Here is a 22,841-nt window from a genome sequence, read left to right as displayed (position 1 = left end):
TTTAGTGACTCATCACTTGCGTACAACATCCGGTGTTCATCACAAGTGTCCTCCTTAATACCCATCACCCATTTAGCATATCCCCCCATCACCTCCCCTCCAGCAACCCTCAGTTTGTTCTCTCTAATTAAGAGTCTGTTTTATGGTTTACCTCTCTCTTTCTTTCTAGTTCATCTGTTTTGTTTCTTAAATTCCACATATGAATGAAATCATATGGTGTTTGTCTTTCTCTGACTGACATATTTTGCTCAGCATAATACACTCTAGCCCCACGATGATGTAAATTGCAAGATTTCTTTCTTTTTTATAGATTTGCTGCTTTCTTCATTTTAATTCTTTCCTGTCTTCCACTTCTGCCCATGACTAGATTGAATTTGGGTTTTGTTTTGATCTTGGCTTATGATACTCATGCTGTACTAACTCTTTTCCTTCAGTCTCATCTGTTTCACTCTGCTAATATGTTATCAGCATTTTATGTCATTTTTAAAGGTTGACCTGATTCTTAAAAATTTAGTGACATAAAAATTCTCATGTCCTAATACATGATGCATGTATTCCCCCCACTCCTATATTTTCCTTCCATGTGGATAGTGCTTCATTTGTGATATCTTTTTCAGAGAAGGAACAGCTTGTCTGATTAGTGAGTTTGGGAGAATTCAGCATGGATAAGTTAGAACTTTTTTCCTGTTCCACTCCTTATTTGGAAGGAGAGGTATCTAACTTTCTCCAGCAAGGACTTTCTTTAGGATACTGTAATTCTTTTGGGGAAGGTGAGGCAGTTTCCATTGTCTAGACTTGACTGTGACTAGCTCTTTGATGAGATAGTCACATCTTTTCCCATTCAGTTGTTGTATAAATCCCAGTCCTTCGCTTGCTTCATGTAAAGGTTTCTCATGTCCCCAATAAAATAATTTCTTTAAAACAGAGGCCATGCTTTTTCTTCCCCCCTATGCCCCCGGTATACTTGCACAGAAAATCTTTCATAAATAAAAACACTCTGATAAACATCTCGTACAAGTGTTATATCCTCTTCAATTTGCAAATAAGTTTCTAAGAGTGTATATGGTTAAGTGAATTACCTGAGATACTATCAGATATGAAGCCTCTAGAGCCTACCGTATCCTATCATGACAAGGAGTCCTTCTGCTAACCTGGGTCTATGCTATTTTCCTGTACTTATTATCCAAGTCACTCTGGGCAAGAGTTGGATTTATTTGCTAATTTTCCCTCTTCTGTAAATAACGGACAAAACCCGCCCTGTAGCAGTTTTAAAGTTCCATATAATTAAGAAAATGCATATATGCACATTGTATGTGTGATCAGTGATATTTAAAAGACCAACCAGAACCCTTTAAAAATGTACCTACATTTAAGAAATTGTCTTGGAGTGAATAATGTTAGTTCTTTAATAGGATAAAGTTTATACCAACTCATGAGTGAGTTTGCCATGAAAATCAGTTATTATACCAGAAGTTCCTAACTTATGGGTCCACTGATGCAATTCAGCAGGGTCCTTAAAATGGGATGGGGACAAAATGATATCTTTAGTGTTTCTTAACTTGGAACTTAAATTTAACATTTCCTTCAATTATGAAAGTAGGCAACAAACCACAATAGTATCAACAGTAACAGTAATTTTCCCCCATATAGTCAGTAACATTTTCATATTTTTTACTGTAGTTCTTTAAATTTTTTGAAAGTTTAATGATTTGTTTTAGTACTTACCTTTTATTTTTTATTTTTTATTTTATTTTTGAGAGAGAGAGAGAGAGAGAGTTGGGAGGGGCAGAGGGAGAGGGAAAATCTTAAACAACTTCCATGCCCAGCATGCAGAGCCCATTGTGGGGCTTGATCTCATCACCCTGAAATCATGACTGACCCAAGCCAAAATAGTCAGATGCTTAACAGACTGAGTGCCCCATCTTCTGATTTTTTTTAAACCTTGGTTTCCATCAGAAAATGGCACCTAAGACAGGGGCTTGCTATGCAGTTTTGTTTTGGGAAGTGATCTCAGAGAACAAGGTGAGGGGATAGAGATAGAAATGAGAAATGAAGGGAAGAGTGCACACAGCTGTGGGCAGTGATGCCCAATTTCATTGGCAGGTTCTGACTTAGAGCTAGTAGCACTCAGCCTTTTGGTCAAGGAGCTGATTCCTGGTGTGTTAACCTGATCACTTCCAGGTTTTCTGAGAGGGGGTCCTGTGAATTATCAGGAGTCGAAATCTACTGAGAGTTTAGCTAAACTACTCCATAACACTGCTGCATTGGCATCCATTTTGTGTGGCCAAGAGGCCTCAGGGACTTTGAACTGACATTAGCCTCTCCCATATGCCCTTGATAACATGTCCTAGATAACAGGTAACAGAGTCACAAATAATTATAAGTTCCTGATGTGACTTCCCCAACACAGCTGGTAATAAATAGTTTCTTTTGCCTCCCAACTCCCTCCCCCTGTGTGCCCTTTGCATAAGACCCTCATTGAATTTGTGAAACTGCTCTTTTTGGTTTGAATTACCAATCTTCCCTTAGCGTGGGGAGCCCAGAGCACTCAACCCTACTAAAGGCTCGTGCCCCAGGTCCTGCTGCTAGCTGTCTGTCTGCACCCTGCCTTGACCTCTCTTTGTGGCTCTTTGAGGCATGCCATGTACTTCCTTCAGGACCTGTGAGTAATAAACTTCTCTACTTCACTCCCTTGCAGTCTGTTGTTGAACCTTGACTCACTATCCAACACCCCAAGGCTATACTTAACAAATGCTAGTTTAACAAAAGTCACAATACCGCCATAGAAGTCAGAGGAAACAGAAAGGAAAAAAAGAGTTGTAATGCTGAGGAAAGGCCCCATATGGTTACAGCTGCAGGAAACTACTACCACTATTGTCCCCACAATGGCTATAGTAACATACAAGCTTGGAAGTTGTGAGACAGCAAAAGAGATGGCTTACATAACTTTAGACTTAGGATTTTATATACTATATCTACTTCTTTCTTATCTACAGGATCAGGTTCTTATTTTAAGAACAAGATTTTGTTCTTTTTAAGAATAAGATTCCTGATATTTCTTACTGGTATTATCGTTCTCAGAATTTACTTTCATATTCTTGAATAAGCTTAGATCTCTTCTACTTGTTTTGTCAGACTTGAGTCACAGTTATTATAGATAAGACATGCATTAAGCATTCTTATTTTTTCCTCATATTTTCCTTGTCCCCCAACCACTTCTTTTATTTATTTTATTTTGGTTTTTTTTGCATCTCTTTTCTTTTTTTTTTAATAATTTTTTATTTTTTATTTTTTTTAATAAACATATAATGTATTACTAGCTCCAGGGGTACCAATCTGTGAATCGCCAGGTTTACACACTTCACAGCACTCACCATAGCACATGCCCTCCCCAATGTCCATAACCACTTCTTTTAGATACATTATTTCTACATTGTCATTGTGTGTGATGTATGTATTCCATTCTTTCATCCTTATCCCATCATGGTTTTAGAACCAAGAATATTTAATTAAATATGTTATATGCTCAGTGTCATTTCTTTTGCTAAATTTCCACAATTTCACTTGAATGGTTGGAGAGATTCCTCATGTCTTTCCTTAGAAGGGCTCATGTTAGCAATATCCCCTACGTTATTGCATGTTCAAGTGATTTGTCTGTAGTTACTGCACGTAAAAGACAAACTGCCTGGATATCAATTTCTTCATTCTCATGAGAATGTTGTAGATGCCACTCCACTAATTTTGGTCATTAAATGTTATTGGATCCCACTTTTGCTTCATAACAAATCACTTCAAAATGTCAGTGGCATGCAGCATTAAACTGTCATTTTTTAAGCTTTTGCTGATCAACTGTTAGTCCACCAGTCTACTCTAAGCTCAGCCAGGAAGCTCTGATGATTTTGGTTGAGGTAATTTCCATACTGAAGACCTGGTTTAGGTCACCCCGATCTAGGCTGGGCTTGGATGGGGTAGCTCTATTCCCCATGTCTCTATTTTCCCAGGAGGGTCCATCCATCCCAGGGAAGACTAGGCTCTAGTCAAGCATGTCCTTCTCATGGTGATGGTGCAAGTGCATGAGCAAGTAAGTGTAATCATAGGAACACTTTCAAAACTTTTAATCACATCACACCAGTAACATGCCTTTGGTGAAAGTAAGACATGGGGGCTTACCCAAATTCAGCTGTTGAGGAAATATATTCTACTGTTTTATCTTTAGAAATCACAAAATAACATGACAAAGAATCTGGATAAAGGGATAGATGAAGAATTGGACCAACACTGAAATCTTCCTCAATGCAGTAAATAAGTCCTACCAGAGCATGATTTAATTTTTCTAATGAAATAGTTTGATCATATATTTAGCTGTCCAAAGTATTTTTTTTTTTTTTTGTCTTTAAAATCCAAAGTTATACTAAAGTATGTCAGCCTTTCCTGGAGTACTATCTTTTCATATGAAATTTATCTCATTTGATTTCAGTTAAATATTCTTAAATTTGTCAAAGTAAAAATTACATTGGACAAAATTAAACAGAGAAAAGGGACTGTCTTCAAGCCTACTGCAAGAGGGAAAGAAGACCAGAACTCAGTTTGAACTCTGCTCAGCTGACAGTAAACACTGGAGAGTTATTTAAGGACTGGCATGGGGTGGAAGCAGGGAAGAACATCTGTACTTGTTAGTTGACTTTACTCAAAGGAAAAGTAAACTTTCTCCAGTTTTCCCGACAGCCCGTAGTTTTACCTTTTGGAGCTAGGTGCTTAAGGAACTTAAGCTCCTCCCCCAATAATACTGGGAGATAGGGTGCTACCTTCCTTGATGATTACATTTCCAAGGGATGACTCCCAAGTCATTGAGAAAGGCATTCCTAGGTTATAAAACCATCAAGAACATGTTTTAAAGATTTACATCTCAAAAGGACAGAGAAAGAACTTAAAATTACACATTTTCTAAAGTAAATGGTCTAAGTCAGGGGTCTAGAACCAGGAAGAAGCCTTGCTTAAGGTTTAGTCAAACTGAAGGAAACACGAAGGACTTTTTGCTCAAACTGCATTTTTAAATATGTGTTCTGTTCTAGTTATTTCAGTTGTCTCTGGCTTAGATCAGCTTCTTCCTGCATGCTGAGTCATTGAGTTCATTGGGATTTAAAGGAACAGCTTTTCCTGCATTTAAAAAGAGGTTCCATAGTTGTAAAACATATTTCGTCAACCATGAAGAAAAGTGAATCAGATTTTATCTTATTTACTTTTATAATACAATACTGTGATAACTTTAAGAGGAAACAGATATTTTTAAAAGTAGCATTTTGAATCAAGACTAGCTGCATAAGAATAGAGCCCTATAATTGGATTTTGGGTCAGTATTTTTCAAACCAACTGTGTACATCCTGCAGCATGAAGAATGCTCTAAATAGAGTGACAAGGGTCCAGGTTCCCCTAAAAATGCTCTTGAGGTAAGCCATCAAAAGTGATGTTTGTAGTGGGATGTACTAATTTTACCTCATATTGTGACTGCCAGTTCAAAAGTAAGTTATCACTGAAGTACCACCCATAATCTAAATTGTAAAGTAACACGAATGAACATATTTCAGGCTGGAAGCCCAACTTACTGTATATTAGTACATGTTAAGTGTAAGAAGAAGATGTGTGGGTATGCGTGTGTGTTAATTTTCAATCGTCTATTCACAGGAAATTCAGAACTGAGATCACAAAAATTGCCAAAAAGAGGTAAATGCATGATTTTCCATTCAGAACAGTCTATCAAAAGGAACTGGTTTGGGAAGAACTTTTGATGTCCCACGTGTGATAATCAAAGGTAAACAATTCTTACATTAGAAAATAAGTCTGGATAATTGTGGTTTGATGTGAACCATACTGTCAGTCATATTCCTGTTGCAATTCTCTTCTCAGATTAGAAATAAGGGGTTAAAGGGTGATCATATTATTGACATTAGCAGTTCAGCCACTCAAGAGCCAATTGCATGGGCAGAACTAGAGAAGAGGGATATGTTTTCCTTGAGCTGCTTTTCAATAAACTGGTCTCCCCACCCCACACCCCCAGATTCAGAATATCCATAAGCTGCAATGGTTCCCAGATTCCTTCTTGGGCTATCATCCCATTTCTCAGGAATAATCCTCATCTATACATACATTATCCTTGCTGCTCACAAGGAACTATCAGTAGCTTACTACTTAATATGTTGTTAATTTACCACTAAGAAATTGGTGACGATGTTGTACACTGTTAGGCCTTGTCACTCCAAATTATGGTATTTTTTAAAGGTTTATTCTCAACAACTTACCAGATGCTGCTGTTTTTGCAGAGGGGAAGGTTCAGCTGTTGATGCTTTCATTTCATCCACTGGCAATATATAGAAAGAAGTTTTCTAGCCTATTCCACGAAGGATATTCTAGAAGGACTGCATATTTTCATCATTTTTATATTATATAGATATGTCCATAGTTGTGTTAACATTAAGATCACATCTAGATCTCTTATGCCTATTTCAAAGTTATTAGCTTTTGACCCATTATTGGTTGCTGTTGATGATTGATTGATTGGTTGAGGTTAATGGCACTGTCAACAGTGTTGAGAATAAATTTAAGCAACCAGGGAGTAAAAAACACGTGTGGTTGTATCAATACAATACTTGCCAACCAACAGAGATTATCAGCTACGGACATACAATTTCAGAGGTCAAGCTACAGAAAAGTGTAATTGTCCCCCATATGTGAAAACAAATATTTCACAAGTGCAGATAACTAACGAGGTTTGATTTCCTTGATAGATTATAGGGAAAAATGTAATTTTCCTTAGAAGAATCTAATATGCCATAGGACTACTTAGTGATTTTACTTTTCATTGTATTTATTTTAGTTGTTTTTTAAAGTTATTCTGCAGTTAATATTTTCTTCAAAAGACCAACAGCTAATTCAGAGGTATTCACCAAGTCATTTGATATTTCTTGTCCTTCCTCATAAGACATACACATTGTGACAAAAATATATAGAAAAATAAAATGCAAGTTCTATTTTATAACACAATATGAAACAAGTAACATAACTGTGTCTATAGCATTTTGGATGTTTTCATAGAAAAAATATTGGCTTTATTGTCAAAATAGATAGAGTACCACAACTATTCATGTTCCCCATCCCAATCCCTCTGTTCAAGTATCTTTTTTCTTTTAAGGGGAGGGGACTTCTTGATTATGCCAACTTCTTAGCTTCTCATACATTCCTGTTATACCTGTCTCCCTTTCCCCAAAGAATCACACAGAAGCCTGCGTGATTCTTTATATATATGACTGAGACAACTTCACTCCTTTGTACAAATCCATGCATTTGCCCATTTGCACTCATTAACCTGCGGATTTGCACTCCTACCTCCCATTTCTTTTAATGCCCTAGTGAACCAACTCAATTCCAGACTCACTGGTTTACATGCCCTCCCTTTTTTTTTCTTCCAAGTTTTTTATTTAAATTCCAGCTAGTTAATATACAGTGCAATATTAGTTTCAGGTATAGAATTTAGTGATTCATCACTTAACATACAGCACCCAGTGCTCATCACTGTCATCACTTATCACTGTGCCCCTCTTAACCCCATCAACTGTTTAACCCATCCCCCATCACCTCCCTTTCAGTAACCATCAGTGTGTTCTCTATAGTTAGGTCTGTTTCTTGTTTTGCCTCTTCCCCTCACTATGTTCATCTATTTTATTTCTTAAATTCCACATATGAGTGAAATCATATGGTATTTGTCTTTCTCTGACTTATTTTGGTTAGCATAAAACTTTGTAGCTCCCTCCACGTCAGTGCAAATGGCAAGAGTTCATTCTTTTTTATTACATACCATTTCTTGCACATTCTAGGCATGTCCCCTCCTCACAGGATTTGCCTTACCCGAGTCCCAATCTCCCTGGGGCTGACATCCTCATTTTTTTCTTCTGTGTTTTATTCAAATGTCTCATTTTCAATGAGACTTTCAATGAGGCTTACCCTGAACATCCAAATTTGATACTTCAATCTGTATCCATCCTCCCCCAGCACTCCTTCCCCTACTTACATTTTTCACCTGTAAAAAAAAAAAAAAAGTCCATAGAATTTTTCACTTTCTTGACCATTATATTTTATCATATCTATTATTTCTTCTCTGTATACTCAAGCCTGTATATAAGCAGATTGAATGCAGATATTGTTGCCAGTTTTGCTCACTGATGCACCTAAATCCCAAACATTTATTTATTTATTATTATTTTTTAAAAAGATTTATTTATTTATTTATTTGACAGGCAGAGATCACAAGTAGGCAGAGAGGCAGGCAGAGAGAGAGAGGAAGGGAAGCAGGCTCCCTGCTGAGCAGAGAGCCAGACTCAGGGCTCGATCCCAGGACCCTGGGATCATGATCTGAGCTGAAGGCAGAGGCTTTAACCCACTGAGCCACCCAGGCGCCCCACTAAATCCCAAACATTTAGACTGTTTCTGACACATAGCTGGCACTCAGTAAGCATTTATGTGATGAATGAAAGCATGTATGCATGAAAAAAGCCATGTATGATGGCAAGTAAAGACAAAATAGGTTTCAGTTGGCCACTGCAGAATTTTATGTAAATTAGTGTGTGCGTAAGACAAGCAGCAAATCTGGGTATGGCAAGGTATGCTTGTTGATATTGAGTAATGCAGAAAAGAAGAATTGAGTGCAAGAAAATAAAAGAAATAAGTGCTAGAAAAGCAACTTGTTGCTATATATTTTTCCCTAAGTGGTTTTGTATTTAGGGTTTGATACCAGGAAGCTAGTAAGCATTTATGATAGCCACTGGCCTAGTGACCTCTGTTTCAGAAAGTAGTACAGAAAATAGGCTGTAGTTGCAAAAGCCATTTGGAAGATGCTGCAATTGCCCCTTAATCTTATGGGGATAAGTTTGAATAAAATGCCATAAAATTCAAATACCACTAGTCCTAACACTTTTGTGATCATTGCCACTTTCTCTATCACTAGTATGATTCTCTTTGTCCAGTAGTTTTGTATTTCTGTTATTTGATGAGGTTTTTTTTATAACTTTTACCAAACTAATATATGTTATATTCTTGTTAAACCCTCCATTAAATTTATGTTCTATAATCATAATATATTCAAGGTAAAGCTTAAACCTCGATGGGGTGGTTTTTTAAAAATTTGTACCAGTTAAGGCTCTGCAAATTATTTAATGTAATATTTATAGAATTACTATTCATTTTTTAAATGCCTATTTTTTTGAGTTTAGTATACCATGACAATATTTAGATACCTTTGAAGAGAAATACAATATATGAACAGACATATTGAAAATATGTACTATATATACACTTTTAAAATAGAAAAATTATATAGTCAAAGTTCCATTGAGGATGAATGTGGCTTTGTTTAATGGGAGGTAATAAAAACTCATTTGTAAACCTGAGCATAAGGCTAAAAAATAATTTATTCATTTCACGAAAACCAAACTAATGACTACTTAAAGCTTCTTTACTGATATTTGCTTATTTGTCAAAGCCATTTCAAATAGATATTAGAGAGAATGTCTCTCAGCTTGATGCAGAGCATACACCCAAGAGAACTGAGCTCACCATCATATCTCCTTGAATAGATACAATTAAATGCTTTGTTTTATTTTTATTTTTTTATTTATTTTTTTTTTTTTATTCATTTGACAGATAGAGATCACAAGTAGGCAGAGAGACAGGCAGAGAGAGAGGAGGAAGCAGGCTCCCCACCGAGCAGAGAGCCCAGGACCCTGGGACCATGACCCGAGCCGAAGGCAGAGGCTTCAACCCACTGAGCCACCCAGGCGCCCCTAAATGCTTTGTTTTAAAGTAGCCTCCTCTTAGATTGCAGGTTAAATGAAACAATTAAAGTATGTAAACTAATAAAGAAAGTACTGAAACCTAGTAAATTTGAAGTATAAATAATTTGGAAAATAGAATATCTTAATGATAATTTCCCTGTAGAAAACTTGGAAATAATAATTGCACAGAAAATAGGACACTATGTTGTGCTTCAGTAGTCTAATCAACAGTGAGCATTTAAATGCTAAAATCTCTTTAAGCACAGAGGCATCTAGGTGGTTAAGTCAGATAACCATCTGACTCTTGATTTCAGCTCAGATCATGATCTCAGGGTTTTGAGATAGATCGCCACATCAGACTCTGCTGTGCAGAGAACCTGCTTGGGATTCTCTCTCTCTCTCTCTCTGCCCCCCAACTCTTGCCCTGCACTCTCTCTTTCTCAAAAAACAAACAAACAAAAAACCAACCATCCAACCAAACAAACAAAAAAACCCCCCAAACGCCCAACTCTTTAAGCATGTAGTTTAAGGCCAAGATCAGTCTGATATGGATCCAATAATGGATTTTTTTTCTAGATTCATGGACCAGCTTAATAAACTCAAACTTACAACTCAGAACCCATATGATATTTAGAATAAAACTATTGGTGTTAATAGCTTCTTAAAATATGGGGCACCTGGCTGACTCTTTTGGAAGACCATGCAACTCTTGATCTCAGGATCATAAGTTCTGGATGCCATGTTGGGTGTAGAGATTACTTAAATGAATAAATAAATTTTAAAAAAAGCACAAAAATAGTTTCTTAAAATAATTTTTTAATTTAGTGAATGTATTTTGTGCTACTTGAACTAGAATAAGTAACTTGCATTTGAAATTACTTGTTTCATAAACACTAATTGATAACCTAATTTTTTCCACAATATTATACATTGAATTACCAAATATTTAAAACCAAAATGTACCTACATACCAATATTTCAACAAACTTAACATCACTCATTCTGATGCTGAAAATAGTTTTTTTTTTTTTTTTAAAGATTTTATTTATTTATTTGACAGACAGATATCACAAGCAGGCTGAGAGGCAGGCAGTGAGAGAAGAGGAAGCAGGCTTCTGGCTTAGCAGAGAGCCCGATGAGGGGCTCAATTCCAGCACCCTGGGATCATGACCTTAGCCGAAGGCAGAGGCTTTAACCCACTGAGCTACCCAGGCGACCCCAAAATAGAAGGTTTTTATATGTGCTACCAAATTGATAATAACTTTAAAATACCATCACTTGTACCATCATTGCTATTTTAAGTAAAATAAATGTGAAAAAAAAAAGTGTATCTCTAAAAGTGATAAACTAGAGTAATACATAGGCAAAAGTAAATTTGGGAAAAGACTTTCTGAAGAAAAGATCTATATTTAAAAAAACAAATAACACTTTTTAAATGTGGAAAGAGAAAAATGATAAAAATCATTACAAGAAACATTTTGGTAATTTTGTGCTTTTCCATTGCATTTACTTAGTACTGCTTTTATGCTTTTAACTATGAATTATTCAAGTTTTCCACATTATTGACCAAGTTACTATTTTATATGGTTCTCAGCATCGCAAACATACAGTATTTCTAGGAAGAACAATGCTGTATTACTAGTGATAATTTTAAGCATTTATAATAATTGATCAAGCCATTTCCCAGTGTAAATTTCCTTAAAATCCTTACTGCCTACATTAACATAACTCTACAATTCGACACTCTGCATAAACATTATTTTACTCTTCCAAGAAATTCTTACCCAGGAAGAAAAAGTTACAAATAAGTTTGTTCCAGAAACTTCATGAAAATTCAGACACCCAAACAGTAAAATATTTAACTAGCTCTCCTGAAATACTATTCTCATCTCACAAATACAACTTTTTTCACTGAAACGCCCACATATAATTGGACCCCCTAAATCTTATAAATATCCTGTCCCTGACCTTCTTGCTCCAAGAAACTACTAGGACTGTCAATAATTGATTTCCTTTACTGCAGTAACAACAAACCTATCTTTACTTAATCAAGAGGTTATTTTGGTAGTCTTTCTGAAGAGGGAGACAGGAGACATGCCCACTACTTAAAAAACAGCTTAAGATTATTACTGGTTTATTTGCTATGAGATTTCTATAAGATGAAAGAGCATTAGCATTATGGTTTTGTTAGACTAAGTAGCTTGCCACATGGTAAACATACATTAGGAGACAATTAAGGGTGAAAAGGGACTGCTTTTTCACGAATAACACAATTACATAGTGTGAAAATATTTAGGGGTGTTTATGAACTTGATGGAAACTGAAACATAAGCTATTTTTTCACAAGACATAAGGAATTTTGCAAGGAAAATATAACCAGTATTTTAGTTCTTTTTTAGAGATCTAATTAGTATTTCTTAAAGAAAAACTGTCTACGATTTAGATTATTTTTACGTGAATTTTACTTACACAGAATCTTATAAATCGGGCAAAAACCTTTTAACTCTTGATATTCTCACAAATGGTTATGTAGCTTTAAATTAGGTTAACAGCAAATCACTATTTATATTAAAATCTCATCCTCGATTAAGTTGAACATGCAGTTCCAGAGAATGTTATAATGCCTGGGGGATTTGAATCTTTACTCATAAGTGTGTGAAAAATATTTTTGCATGGAAAAAAACTATACAAATGGGGCATTGAGATTAAAGTTAGAAAGGCACAGGGGATTTGATACAAATCAGAACTAATTTTTTTAATGAAATGTAACATGCATATGGAAAAAATGCACAAATCATCAGTTTACAGCTCAGTGAAAATCTAGGAAGGCAACTGTGCAATCAACACCTAAATGAAAAAAACAAGTATTACTCATATCTTGGAAGGGTTCCATGTTTTCTCTTCTTCTTATCACTCCTTGAAGATGATGTTTTCATGAAGGCATTTTGGTGTTTTCTTTTCTTTCTTTCTTCCTTTTTTAAATTTAATTTTATTTATTTATTTGACAGACAGAGATCACAAGTAGGCAGAGAGGCAGGTGGGGGGCGGGGGGAAGCAGGCTCCCCACTGAGCAGAGAGCCCAATGTGGGGCTGGATCCCAGGACCTCGAGATCATGACCTGAGCCACTGAGGTGCCCCATTTTGGTGTTTTTGTAAGTGTCTACTTATATCAAAGTTATACTTTAAATATATGAAGTTTACATTATGGTAATTATGCCTCAATAGGTTATTTACAAAAAAGTAAACAATGGGCTCTCTCTTTTCTCATTCTCTCTTAAATAAATAAATAAATAAATAAATAAAATATTTTAAGAAAACTATACCAACATGTCTATATTTAATACTATTTATCACAATAATTAAAGCACCTCTTTTGTATTCCCAGAATTAAATAGCTAGCATATGGGTATTGGTTTCCACTCAAGATGAAGAAAGCTTTAAAGTGCTTTGCGTATTTTCTAATATGTATTAAACATGAGTCAAACATCATTTTTGATCTAGATTTGCTGACCAAGTATTCATGCCCTACTTTTTTAACACAACATACACAGAAGGCATTAGAATTCACTCAGTTTAAAATGTAAAGCACCATAAAACTTTATTCTTAAAAACAAAACAATATACTTTACCAAAAGATGAAATATCTACACTGAAAATCCTGTGTACAACCCAGCAACCACACCTTGAACCAAAAGAGTGGAAATACTAGAAATTACTAAGATGAGATCAAAGAAGAAAACAGGAACTAATATATGGACTGTACAGTGAGATTTAAAGTACTCAGTAATTAAAATTGAATTATGAACTAGCAATTCTCCATTCGGTCTTATAAAATCAAGGAGTGGCAAAATCATTTCTGCCTAACATGTATGTTTTCCTAAGACTAAAGACAAAATATTTAAAAAACAAACTTCTTTTAATTAGCCAATCATTTATCCTTAATTTTCTAACCTCTTAAGTTGAAGGTCGAAACAGTATATAGTATGTAGGTAACAAATTTGGGCTACATTTCTATAAATACGATCAATTCTGGAAACAGCTCCTTATGTTTGATCTTAATTTGAGTTCTGCCATCAATAGATACTAACACAAGAATTTGGATACAATACATTTCTTTGTGAATAGATTCCTGGAACTACTTGAGAAAAAAGGGAAGTGAGAAAATGAAAGGAGTAAATACGGTAAAGGTAAGTTAATGATCAAACTACCGCTATTGGTAACTGGGCTTAATATCACCAGAAGCCACCAAAAACTGTGCAGAACATGTCACAGAATTTTCCCACCAAGTGTCAGGGAATTGAAGAATTTATCTACAATTCCTGGCCCTACATCTAGTTGGGAAAATTATCTGCAACTCCTGGGGCTTGAGAGGCTCCAGGACATTGACTTATACACACTTCAAGCTTGCCCTGTGTGACTGAGAGCCTAGCATCCTCTCACAGCCAAGAGAAATCTCTAGAGCAGAGATATAGTTGTTGCTGTGTATAAGACCTCTCAGCAAACTACCTCAGGGGTAGTGGGAAAATGGCAGCTTGGGCTATCTATTTTGCCCTCCTTTTTTTGGTGAAAAGTGTTATTGTTATCCTTAATGGATATCTGGCTTCATTTGTAATTAAGATCTAAGATGCGCTCAGTGTTGGTGGTTCCCAGAGCATTCCTTCACAGAGACAGCAGAAACCTAAAATTGTTCATCTCTTTTGGGTGTGCTCTATGGTGTTTCATGATCTTTTCAGACTCACATCATAACCCTGAGTGGGCTGGATAGTGAATTGTTTTTCACAATATATTTTCCACGTGAGTTATAACCTATTAATTTCTCATAAAATATGAATAAAATCAACCACCCTGGGAAAGGTGGACCTTGATGATAAATAAAGGCAGATGGAACTGTTCATGTCAAGATCACTAGTCCAAGAAAATAAGATAGTCACAAGTTGGTTGTGGTGAACTAAGGTGTCAGGTGATTTAGGTCACTTAATATCTGACAGCAAACCAAGAACAAGTGTAAAATAGACCATGTAAACCGTGTCAACCAAAACAGAAGAAAGTAACTCACAGGAAGAATGAGGATATTTTCGGATAGTTATGGGATAGTGGCCTGTTAAATAGAGGTACTGGGTAGTAGTGACTCTGACATTTAAGAATTCTTCTATTAATATACCTGTCTCTAGACGTCTAATGTCAGTGAGTATAACTGGTGCTCATTTGACTAGGTTGAGATACATATATCCATATTATTTAAAAGATGTACATCCTCAAGAAATAATTTCAAGCATTGGGTGCCTTAAAAATAACCTGGAATTTAGTGGCAAGGGCCTGAGGCCTCCTCACAGCTGACACACTTAATCAAGTGATGGGGTAGGGCTGCTAGTGGCAGAATCTCTGCCTCACGCAGGAGAAGCTGTGTTTGCAGTGTGGGGCAATCTCTGGTACACACATAGTAGTGACGATTGTAAAATCAGGGGGGAGGGTACATGCCAAAGCAGTTTAGCCGATGTCAAAAAAGAAAACTTGCTTTCATATTGTTAATGATCTGATCCAACTACTGTATTTTGATCGAAGTCTCTTTTAAATCTCATTAATAGATTATGAGAGAGAACTTGGATGAGCAAGCCTTTAAAGAGAAGCTTTGAATTATCAGAATAGTCTCTAGACCTAATATTCCCCTGCCTAGATGTGCTAGAGGCTGCTCATGTGTCAGAACTAGCTTGGTCTCCAGTCTATTAAGAAAGGTCCATATACAGTAGGTGGGTTTCCAACGTTGTATAATCTGTTCACTGTGAATATAGAAAATGGATCCAGGTGGTTCCTGGTGGTCACTGAAGCATATGATGCAAAGAAAAGACAGCTTAAGTCATAATTTCAATGAGATAATGTTATTTGAGTGTGACTTTATTAATGATATCAAGAAACCACAGATTGCTTGGCATATGGTTAACTATCTCCTAAATTTGATATGCATGTCATTAAAAATTCAAACTCAATTTACTCGTCTATTTTTTTCTCTGTGTATTTATTTTGTGGAGTTGACTTATTGAGACTTCTGTTAATGAGCAAATATATTCAACAATCTGTTTTTGAGAAGCAATATGAAAACAATCATAAGAAACACAAGTTCTGTGATAACAACTATACCCCTTTGATTTATGACAGGGATAACTCTATTTTGCCCCAGATTTCATGTGAAGATGTATTTAGTTAAGGCAATGATTATCCTTCTTACTTAACTTTGAAGATGTTGATATTTCTGCTCATCTGAATAGCTTTCCCATATGGGAAAAATAGGTCTGCAATGGGTTTTGTTTGCACTGTTTGTAGACCTTTTCCAAAAATGATCATTTCCTGCTTTGGATTTTTCCCTCTTAAGGATTTCTAAATTTCATTTCTTTTTTTAAGCAAAATATTGTTTAAATCTAGCAGCCCTGTGTTGATTGCTAATGTGTTTCCCATATATCAATGTTTCTTGCCTATCAATGTTGATGTCAAATTATTTTTTAGGCACACTTTGAACAAAATCTAGTGCATCTGATGCTCCCATTTTCTCCATTACTCTTACTTTTTATGGCAGTTTGAGATTCTTTTTTCATTCTATCAGACTGAGCTAATACACAGAGGGACTTCAAAGAATATGACCTAGATATCATTCATAAGAGAGAGGTTATCACACCACCAAACACACATGCAGTTTGGAGATGTCACAAGAGACATCACCACAGTTTCTAATGAAGTTGACTTCTTTACTAATGTGAACTTTACTTAATGAGGAAATTATTTACCTTCTTTTCCCCACTGCAACATTTATTACTTCCTAATGGAGCAAAGAGTTGTGAAGCAGTATTTAAAAATACAGCTTCCTCATGTTACTACACAGACCACTAGTAAACATTTGTCTGATCTAACACTGTGGTCTAATTTCCATTAAAAATATGTGAGCCCTTATTCTTAACAAACCGGTACTAAGTAATTTGTATATTTTATGTCACTGAATCTTCACCACAAATCTCAAAGTTACATTATTACTGGTTTTCCCATATGACAAATAAAAAATCCTGATGCTTAGAGAAAGATTAAATCATTTGTCCAAAATCACAGAACTATGTAATTTGGGACAAATATTTAAAACCAAGTCACTAGACCTCAGACATCTTGCTCTTAATCATTGCATTACACTGAGTCCAACAAGGCTCTTCAGTGATTGTGACACTACTTTTAGTCCATTCTGTCATAACCTGCTAATAATAAGTACCTAGAGTAATGAGTAAGGAGAAGGATTTGCTTCTCCTTTTTAGGTAAAATTCTTCTATTCTTTGTAAATCATGTACTCTCCACTGACACATAGATATAATCCTGTCTTTTATTTACTTTGGGGTCTTTCTCGAGATTCTTGTCTTTGAAACTCCTTTTTAAATGATCTTTACCTGATAATAGTCTTTCTAAAGTTTACATTAACATACCAGTTTTTTAAAAATTTAGTATGTCATTATTTTTAATTTCTGTCAGTTCTCTAGTAATTTCATGTACTGATTTTTTTATCAGCTTTACTGAGGTATAATTAGCATAAATTAAAATACAATATAATGTGTGTGTGTATATATATATATGTACATATATATATACACACACACATATAAAGGTATTTCTAGTTGAGAAATTGAACAATTCTATTACTGGCACAGTATGACTAAGCATTCTATTTTTCTTTAGACAGTGAAATTGCTAAAAAAATGTTCTCCAGCATATCATCTTTTTAGAATAATGACCTTGTGAGCATGCCTGATGCTATTTTTGTGCTATTATTTCCTTAGTGACATCTCAATATCAGATTCATATTTTTCACAGGACTTAACTTACTACATTACATTTCTAGTGAACTTGGGTAAATTTAACATTTCCCAGGGCTGTAAATATGAGTGAAAATATTATTTTGAAAAGAGAATTTTCTTATCTATTTTCAAATAAAAACAATAAATGTTGGGGTGCCTAGGTGGCACAGTCAGTTATGTGTCCAACTTTTGGTCTTGGCTTAAGTCACAATTTCATGGTGGTTAGATCAAGCCCCACTTGGGGCTCTGAGCTCAGTGTGGGATCTGCTTGAGATTCTCTCTCCCTCTCCCTTTGCCCCTCCCTCTCATCCCCTCTATCTCTCTCTAAAATAAATAAATAAAAAACGGTATAGTAATTGTCTCCATAGTTAGAAATATTAGTATTTAAGTCCCTATTCCAGGTCAACTATGTAGCAAGTACCAGAAGGAATTAAAAACAAGGTAAACAAGAAAAAGAAAATATAAAATTATGTGGACTATGTGGACAAATCTTAGATATCATGGTACAATTCTTAAGTGAATTAGTAAAACATGCAGTTATGACCTAAGGCTATTAAGGCTGGTTCATTGCACAGGAAATATACATATGCCAGTTTTTTCCCTATTGCCTAATATGCAGCAAATGTTCTAAAATATAAAAGTTAATTTTTGTCCTGTTGATCCTAAGAAGATTATTATCAAGGATCTCAATATTGAAAGGAAAAATTCTGAATTAAAAAACCCCAGTATTTTTTAAACAGCTTTTTATGATTTAGAAGCATATCACTAATTTATTATTTCTCCTGCATGGCTAATATTCTAAATTTAAATTCTAAGACATGACTTCTAAATGTCACAAATAGTGTGAAAAATGTTTTAAAAATTGGCCCAGATTACTAAGTATTATTTTGGATTCTGGATGATTATATTCCACTTTAATTAGACCACAGAAATTGCAGTGAAGTTTATAGTCTTATGGATGAATATAGTGAAAATCCTAATTAAGTCCAACTAATATGATACTTGTCTAAATATAATAACTTTAAATCTTTCATGTTCATTGTTTTGATATATGTTAGCCTATCTTTCAAGCCTGTTACAGTGCATTCATTTGCTTATACAATTTTTCACTTATACCTTGAAAACTTTCTACCAATGCTTCACAACTCATTTAATATTATTTTGGAAATTATAAGATAACAATGTGCAGAAAATTCTCTGTGACATTATCACATAGACCATATACTATGGTGTCAATAAATAGCATTCTTTGAGTCTGTTTATGAAGTGTGTTAAACATAAAGCTTATGTTCTTGTGGGCACTGAAAATGAAATTTAAAGCTAAAAGAGATTGACCATTTGCTCTTATTTTATATCAGGAAAATGAAATCTCAAGAAATTAAACAACATGGATAAATTTCTACAACTAGTTGGATGGTGAGCAGGGAGTAGAACAGAGATTTTCCTGCCTCTCAATACAGAGCTCATGGTACCACGTACTTTCTGTGTTTGTGCACGGAATGCAGTGTTCTCTGCAGAAAGTTTGGATTCCTGGGCTCTCCCTTTCTCTGTCTCCATCTAACCTAGAAAGGCAGAGCCAGAGCAGATTTAAAATAAATGTTTCCTGCTTGGGACCACGCCTATCTTGACTTACAAGGAAACAGTTAACAGCATTAGAAAGAAGGGGTGTCTGAGAAACTGGAAACCATAACCCATGCTATACAAAATACTTAACTTTCTTTGGCTACTGTATCAGGGAATCTTACTGTGGATATATGTGTATAACTTCCACTCATGGACTTCTCCCCGTAATCTTAATTTCATGTAAGAAAAAATGAGTCATTTGTATAAAACAAGATAATAAAGTGAATCTGAAACTCAATAAAATTATTGGTTTTGAAACTGAAAAGTTTTCAAAATTTACAAATTAGGAGTAAATGTTAATGGAAAATAATTATTGCTTCAATCATATTAAATATGTATTGAGACTTAGATCCTATTTGTCTAAGCACACTTTTTGGAATATAATGGTTCAAAAAGTAAATTCTGTCTATACATTTACATAAACTATAAAGTGTATCCTCTTGTGTTTATTATTTTTAAATTAGTCATTAACATTCCAAGGACTTGTATAATTATGTAATAACTGAATTCTTCTTTTTAAAATTTGCTGCCTTCTGTTGTTTCAAGGCTCACAAATACATTTATCTAATTATTTTGTGAATCTATGTATATTTACAGAGACTTCCCAAGCCATTATTCTACTTCTTTCTTCATTATCCTGCTAAATACTCACTGTCTAATCTGTGGTTGAAAAAATGTTTTCTGCAAAAGAACATAATAAATATTCAGGCTTTACAAGCTGTGCATTCTTTATTGCCACAACACAATGGCCATTGTAATGCAAAAGCAGTCATAGATAATATGTAAATAAACTATGTTCTAACAAAACTTTATTTATGGAATCTAAAATTTGAATGTTTATAATTTTCACATACCATGGAATGTTATGCGCTTTTTTTTGTGCTCTCCTTTTTTTTTTTTTTTTTGCACCAACCAGTATAAAATAACGACTTTCCAATGTTTCTTATTTTGACCTCACAATGAATATGATATTTTAACCTTATGACCAAGTATACAGTTATATATGTCTGTATCTATGTGTATAAGAATCTTTATAAAATTTTCATGAAACAACTTGCAAACTTATTAAGTATATATAACTCTGATATTCCCATTCTTGCTATTCTAGTCTGGTCTACTCTGTCTTATTCTATAAAATTATATATTTGTAAAATTGGGCATGATCTACTAAATGACTTCACAACACACTAATACCTTGTCAATTATTGCCAAAAATTTGTTGCCTTATAATAACCCCTGTTTTGTAGCATTAACTAAGTTATTGAGATTTATAATTTAATTCTGGCCTCTCTTCCCATTGCCTTAGACTGTCACTTCCCTATCAACACTGGCTGCAAGCAACATGCTGTATCCCATTTATAAAATATGTACTCATGTTTCAAACAATGATTTTATCTTTAAACCAAAACAAAAATAAAAAGAATGTGTTACTATATCTGCTTATGTAGATAACAATACTATAAGTAGATATGGAAAAGGTAAATAGACATCAATATACATACTTTTGACAGAATAGTATCATTCTTCATTTACTGTTTTATAAACTGATTTTTTACCTCAAAATTATTAATATTATGTATATTTTTGGAAAAAATTATTCATATTGATTGATTCCATTTTTAATGTATTTTTCCCTGAAATTTGAATTTCCAATGGTTGGCTTTTATAATTATTTCTATGGAAAATATTTTTATATCAAAATTATTAATTTAGAATCATTTCCCTAAAAGCAATGACTAGAAACAGAATTAGAATGTCAACAGTTATGATTTATATGATTATTGACAGTGTATCTATGAGTTTTTTTTTTTGTTTTGTTTTTTTGTTTTTTTTATTTGACAGAGAGAGATCACAAGTAGACGGAGAGGCAGGCAGAGGGCGGGGGAAGCAGGCTCCCCGCTGAGCAGAGAGCCCGATGCGGGACTCGATCCCAGGACCCTGAGATCATGACCTGAGCCAAAGGCAGCGGCTTAACCCACTGAGCCACCCAGGCGCCCCACTATGAGTTTTTTTAAGATGATTTTTGTTAGGTTGAAAAGTTCTCTATTATTCCTAATTTGTTTGGTTTTAGTGTTTTTATCTCAAAAAAGGTGTTGGATTTTGTCAAATGCCTTTTTTTGTGTGTGAATTTAGATACTCACTTTGTAGTTTTTCTCTCATTCTCTTAATGTGGTATATTACATTGATTTTCTTAGGTCGAGCCAATCTTGAAAAAGCTTATTAATTGGAAAAAAACCACAATTGATCATTGTTGGGAGTATTCCTGAAGTTTTCATTTTATTCCACTAATTTACATATTTATCTTTTTACTCATATTACCCTATCTTGATTAGTAGCTTTATAATTATCTTGAAATAAATTCATGTGAATTCTAAAACTTCCATCTTCTTTTTCAAACTTGTTCTGATTATTCTAGCTTCATCACCTTTAGAGAAAAATTGTGGATTTGGTTTGTCAATTTCTACAAAATAAGCCCAAGGGGAGTGTATGTGTGGAAGTTTTAATTTTAATGAAAAAAATCATATTTTTTCTATACTGAAGTTATATGTACATTATTTATCAGCGTGAAGCTTTAAACTAGTATTAACATTCATTAATTTGCAGATGCTATAAAAATTGGCTTCCTAAGTAATAGTAGAGGTATGACTCAGAATTTTAGTAAATGCATATTTTTCTTTGCATCATATTCATAATAAATACTTTTATATGGGTGGAGTCCTGTAGTTGTTTAATTATTGCTCAATTGTATACACTTATATTTGAAATAATATGTTCTTGTATCCTTTTCCAAAAGCAATTGTTGCCAGCTGTAGCCAATTTGTCTGTTAGTACAATAGAAATAGAATTAAATACAATTTTCAATTAGCTAAACTAATGTGCCAAATCCCATTCTTACACACACACACACACACACACACACACACACACCTCAAATGCAAATGTCAACGATTAAACATGTAGATATTTATATGTAAGAATGATTGTTTATACTTCAAAAGTAAAGAGGACCAATTTGCAGTCCAGGGCAAGTTCTCCTTGAATAATCAAAATGCTGATGTTATCTAGTAGCTGAACAAATACCTTTTCCTGTCTTTAAATTTTTCTCTTGTTTTTGTTAAATGAAATATAATTCAGTCATTAGGAAATTTGCAACACTATAGCTTTTCAGTTTTAATCCCAGTTTTTAACTGACTATATTTCTAACATTGATGCTTCAAGCTTAGGATACAGTTCATTTCTAATGGGATCTGATTAATAAAACACAATTCTAAAGATTTTACCAGTAAAGAAATACAAAATTTGGTACACATACACCAAATATTATAAAATAGCAGGTGCAAATAGAAAACCTAAAAACTTAGTCAAGGCCATCTGAAAAGTCCTTATACTATACTTTATACTTATACTGTAACTGACAGTTACATGAATATTTAATTTCCTAAATTATTTCCACAGAAAAATTTATCTTTAGATAAATTTATCTTAAGACTGTATTTGATATGTAAATATTAAAATAGACTGTCAAATAGTTGTGCAGTTCATAGTGAATGAATATAATTTTTGGAGATTGTTC

Source organism: Enhydra lutris, unplaced genomic scaffold (assembly GCF_002288905.1).
Source record: "Enhydra lutris kenyoni isolate GAN:26980312 unplaced genomic scaffold, ASM228890v2 scaffoldscaffold1, whole genome shotgun sequence".
In the NCBI taxonomy this organism is placed as follows: Eukaryota; Metazoa; Chordata; class Mammalia; order Carnivora; family Mustelidae; genus Enhydra; species Enhydra lutris.
The sequence above is the reverse complement of the archived record's forward strand: the minus strand, read 5'-3'. Positions refer to the sequence as shown.